This window comes from Giraffa tippelskirchi, chromosome 4, assembly GCF_054371585.1.
Source record: "Giraffa tippelskirchi isolate mGirTip1 chromosome 4, T2T-mGirTip1v1.2.pri, whole genome shotgun sequence".
NCBI lineage: Eukaryota > Metazoa > Chordata > Mammalia > Artiodactyla > Giraffidae > Giraffa > Giraffa tippelskirchi.
In genome coordinates this window covers 117044616-117050694 of record NC_137278.1, presented here as the reverse complement: position 1 = coordinate 117050694, position 6079 = coordinate 117044616, and positions in this window count along the sequence as shown.

Here is a 6079-nt window from a genome sequence, read left to right as displayed (position 1 = left end):
AATGAAGAAAGAATAGATTAACTGAAGATCCTACATTGCTCCTGCTCCTATAGAAGGTTCACTCTTATTTATATTTAATAATTCAATCATATCTATTTTCATCTGTCTATTTAGTACATTGCAGATTTCACAGACCTACAGGCTTTTTTTTTTTTTTTAGTCAGTAAAAAAGAAAATAGAATAAACATTTTCTCTAAAGTGATCTGTAGATAGACATGGCTTCTAAATTTAAGGGAAATTCTCTTGGGATTTAAAGCTCATTTCCAAATTCCTGTTTTCTCTAAAATATGCCACAGGACCACACTGATATAAAAAAATCTCTCTCCTACTTGGGAGTTGAGCACCAACTTATTTGTAATCAAATAAATATTATAGAAATATGTTCTGATATATATAGATTATTTGTATCAAGCAAATGAAAAAGATGTCTAGATACTAGATTGCCTATTTTCAGTTACTACAGTTAAATCACAAGATATATGCACCACTGATCAAATCTATAACCTTTATGATTTTAGGAAGTATTTTCTTAAAGGATGTTACTTTACACACTGAATAAAATAAAGATTTATTTGGAAAGACAGAATAGATCAGGATCATATCTCTGTCTTGTTGGTTTTTTGTTTTGTTTTGTTTTGTTTTGATTTCTGAAATAGAAAACTTATAAAGTTCTGAAAAGTAATCTGCATCAGAAAGAAAAACAGTGAATTCAGATTAAGGGCAACACACAATCTTGATTTCCTCTTGAAGTTGTCCTGTCACTTGCAAAACGTATTTAGCTTACTTCAGGCTCCCCATTTTAATTATGTTTCCAAAACTATTTTGTGATGGTACTATATAAGTGAACTACTTTTAAATTCCTTTTATCTTCTTTTCTTCTTTCAGATAAAGATACATGCATTCAGTCAACAAGCATTTATGGAGACCCTACTATGTGCTAGGGGCATTGCTCTGTTTTGAGATATGAAGATGAATGGAAACATGTATAGTTCCTCTTCAGTACTGGCTTCAGGGGCATACAACCTATCTTTAGAAGAGGCCCACACTTGGCTTAATACTTGGCAGTTGCCATCTTCAAATTCTTAATTTCTGAACAAGGGACTTATATTTACATTTTGCACTGGGCTCTCTAAATTAGGTAGCCAGCTCTGCCTCTGTAGTTAAACTCAGAGTCAGTCATACATCCTGACATGACAAATAAATTGCATGTTTGTTATAATTATTATGGCTACCCAGAAAGAAAATGCGTAAGTTGGCTTTAGAAAATCAGACAGCACTTCAAAAAAGAGAGTCACTCTTTCAACAGTTACTTATTGAGCAACTATCTGTGGGGCACTCTTCTAAGTGCTAGAGAAAGATGATTGAAGAAAACAAAACACACAAAAAAAGTCATGAAGGTTACATTCAATTCAGTATACCCAAATAACACATAAACAAAATTATGATGTCAGATGGTGGGAATGGCTATAGAGAAAAAATAAGTCGGGAAGTAGAATAAGGAGTGTTGGGGAATTAGGATGATTGTAATTTGAGATAGGCTGCGCTAAGGTGGCCTCATGGAGAAAATGACTTCCGAATGAAGAACCAAAGGAGATGAGAAGATAAGGGGAAAGAGCACTACAAGCAAGAGGAAACAAAAAGATAAGGAAGAGAGGACCGGAGGTGAAAGTGAGCATGTTGAGTTCAAGGAAGGGCAAGGAAGCCAGTATGGGGAGAGTGGAGTGAGTGAGGGGACCTGAAGTCTGGGAGGAAGGCAGGGAGTGAAGTGGGAAGTGTATTGGGTGAAATGGGAAGCAACTGGCAGGTTTTGTACAAGTTAAACCATCAGACATATTTTAATTGGAGCAATCTTGTTGCCATGTTGAAAATATACTTACAAGGCCCAAAAATGGAAGCAGGGAGAACAGATTGGATTTTATTTAATAATCCAAATAAGAGACGATAGTGGGTTTGGCCAGAGAGTGGAGTTGGTGAGAGATGATCAGATTCTGTACATGTTTTGTGGTAGAGTCATCAGAATTTGCCTGTAGCTTCAATGCAGAGATATGAGAAAAAAGAGGAGTCAAAGATGACTTAACTGCAAGAATGGAGCAATCATATATAGAAATGGGAAAGACTGTGGTAGAAGCAAGTTTATTTTAACACTTAACACTTGAAAATCCTACTAAAGTGATATGTTATGTGTCTGCAGTCCACACTAGTCTGCAAGAAACTCAAGGCTAGGGGTACTGAGTCTTTGCAACTCCAAAGCCTTGCTCATTACTTCACAATGTAGATGGCCACCAAAAGTTAATGATCTTTAATGGGTCAGATTACTTAGTATGCCACCAGTTAAAACCCCACTACTGGGAATTCCCTGGTGGTCCAGAGGTTAGGACTCCACACTTCCATTGCAGGGGGCATGGGTTCCATCCCTGGTGGGGAAACCAAGATCCTGCAAGTTGCATGGTGTGGCCAAAAACAATAAACAAAACAAACAAACAAACAAAATCCTACAGCCCTCTTACATTGTCTGACTCTGTACTCAATGGTTTTGATTCCTTCCAGGAGGCTATCACAAGTATAATCTGTCCAAATTTGTTTGGTAAATAATAGTTGCTCATTTGGTTAGTCACTGCCACTCACACCTTCTATCTCCAAGGCACCTGAATGAGAGATGTTGGCAGAACAAAAACTTCTTTAACAGGATTCCACTGAAAGGAAATTTTAAAAGAACACAGACAGTTCTGTTTACTTAATGTTTGCAATATTTGTTTAATGCGTGTATGTCTTTATTTTCTCTCTCTGATTTTAAGGGAGTAATTCTTCAGGGACATGAGAGCCCCAGGGAAGAAGAAAACACAAAAGTCTAACATTTTCACTGACATGATATAAGACTACAAAAGAAAAAAAAAACACTTTAAACCTTTACACTACCTGTTATGTTTCATTGTTTAACCTCCTTTATTTGTTTTTCTTATCTATTCCTTTTTCTTTTGAAGTCACCCATTAAATGAAAGAGGATAATGGCATATTTCCAGTAAATCTATTAATATTCATTGAATGAAAATGGGCTTTAGTACCATAAAAATGATAAAACCAGAAGCAGCAGAAGCTATTCCTTGACAAATCAAATTATCTTAAGATGAAGCTTTTGCTAGTATTCTGAATATTTGGAGCAAAGTAAAAGGAAACATTTTTTTTACAAGAGCATTTGTAATTTGAAAACAAAAGTGTGTAATAATCATTGTGGAAAATTATTAAAGCTTATTACTAATTGCATTCAAGTACAGCAGTCATTCTCCTGAATGTCTGAAAAGGTTTATGAAATTAAACATTCAGAACTGCTAAATTTTTTAATTAATAAATTTTCACATTGTATTTCAGAGAAAAAGTATAAAAGATACTAGATCAGAGAGTAAGTTTGTAAGACTCTCTATAGTTTATTTTAAAATTAGAAAATTGGTTTACCATGTCTGTAAATGTATATGTATAAATAGCATTTAAATTATTATATGCAGTAGAATTAGAATGAAGATACTATATGAAAAAAATCAGTCATTTCATGATAATATTCTATGGTATAGAAAATTTACCCACACATAGTGTGGGTAAATCAGATTTTATAACTGATATTCTAATGTGAGTTATTTACTATTAATTCATTTATTTCATTTCACTCCAGAGGATATACTATTTTTTTCATTTTGAAATGTATTTCATTATTATTGAAAAATCAGAAAACACAAAGTATTGGGAAAGAGTTAAACAACAAAATCAAATTTAACAACCAAATCAGCAACTTTCACGTTGTGCTAAGTATATCACTGGGCTTCTGGTGGCTCAGATGGTAAAGAATCCCCCTGCAATGAGGGAGACCTGGGTTTGATCCCTGGGTTGGGAAGATCCCTGGAGGAGGAAACGGCTATCCACTCCAGTATTCTTGCTTGGAGAATCCCCAGGGGCGGAGGAGCCTGGTGGGCTAAGGTCAATGAGGTCACAAAGAGTCAGACACGACTGAGCAATTAAGCACACAGCATATCACCATCTTGTTGTTGTTGTTTAGTTGCTAAGTCATGTCCAGCTCTTTTTCAACTCATGGACTGTAGCCCACCAGGATCCTCTGTCTATGGGATTTCCCAGGCAAAAATACTAGAGTGTGTTGCCATTTCCTTCTTCAGCGGATCTTCCCAACCCAGGGATCACACTCACATCTCCTGAATTGGCAGGTGGACTCTTTACCATTGAGTCACCAGGGACAAGCATATCACTATCTAATGTTTCTAAATACCACCGAATGAAAAATGGCCAGCATGTCATGGGGCCACAAATTTAAATCTATTGAGATTATAATAATTTCTTCTGTGTTAAAAAATACAACATGTTTTGAAAGGTCTGGAGTATTTATACAAGAAAATTTGGTAAACATTACCAACAACCTCAAAATGAGTTACAAACAAAATAGTCCCAACATAGAGAGTGTTATTTTCAAGTCTCTATGATACAAAGATACTGAGTTTTAGTGTATACTTTTACGTCTATTGATGTTTGAGTTTCTGGTGTAAAGACATTTTCTTTCAAATCCAACCTGCCTGGACTATTCCTGGATATAACTATGCATTAGTAATACTTACTAAACAAAAGAAACAGATAAACTTGCATCTCATCATACCAATTTATTACACATATTATTATATGATATTTATCATATCACATATTCATCCACATTCATTAAAATATTGTCCACATCATCTTTCCATCTTTCAGTTTTGATCTATTTTAAAGCCAATCAATCCTTTTTCTATACTGTTTCTGATTTTTCCATTTAGTCTATAGACACTGTTGCAGAAGTGAACTTTTCATCAGAAAATTCAACTCTTTCGGAAATATCACCTCTCTTTATTTTCTCTAAATTAAAATCTACAAGCCCCAAAGTTACAACCATAGCTGGTGGGCCTTCTCTTTCCCTAGGTTTCCATAAGGAAATTCATGTGTTACCATGAGGATGAAAGCAAGAGTCCTCTCATTTTTCTGAGCATATGGGTTTTCTTAAGCCCTCTACCATCACTGCCCTGTAAACTCTTAAAGTAGGGCGTAGGCTAAGTTTTGCCCAATTTACTTGCACTACCCTCTTTGCAAGACATGCAAAATGGCTTACTTTATACTTTTGAATGTGACGGAGTTTTGCAGCTATTTATTCTCAGCCGGAGGCCTCAACAACTGTCTACAGATAGACCACTTGGAGTACTATGATTTAGTGCCTCCATCATATCACAAGTATATATCAAATAAATTAACTTACATACTTGGAATAAAAGGCAATATCCTATACCTTATAAATTCTCTGGAGACCTTCTGTGCAGGAAAGAGTGTAGCAGGCCTGAGACTGTCTAGTTACAGAAAATCCTGCTTGCAAGTTGACTCTAGCTTGCACCTGGGAACTTGGCTGATAAACAGTTCCCAACAGTGATGTGAAACTTCCGTTAAGTGACAGGAGTGTCTCATTGTACCTGAACAGTTTGTACAAACAATGTGGTTCATGCTGAAACCCTACTCCCCTTTGAGGATTCTAGAATTTGGAAATGTGGTAGACAGAGTTCCTATATAGCCAGTCCTTAGTAAGACTCTTGGACACTGAACCTCTGCTGGATAAGGTGTGTATTGTGTGACTCCATGGGCAAAAGATTCTCCAAGCTTGGTTCCTGGTTTCCCCTACATTTTGTACATTTTCCCTTTCTGATTTTGCTTTATATCCTTTTACTGTAAAAAAATCTTAGCCAGGAGTAAAATTACATGCTGAGTCATGGGAGTCCTTCTAGTGAATGGCTGAACTTGGACTGGTCTTGGGGACCCTCGAAACACTCCCTGGAAAGGGGAATTTCATTTCTAGCCAAGGGCTTGAGTTTCAGGAAGGATACTGTCAATCACCCAAAATATTTGTTTTGCATGTTATTAGAGTAATTTATATCATTATTTTCAATTTCTACTCTTATTCCATTCCATCATCAAATAAGCCTGAGCACACTGAAATTTTCAAATAATATCTATTCCTCTCCATATGTTTGCCCATTCTGTTCTCATTTCCTTGAGTACCTCTTCC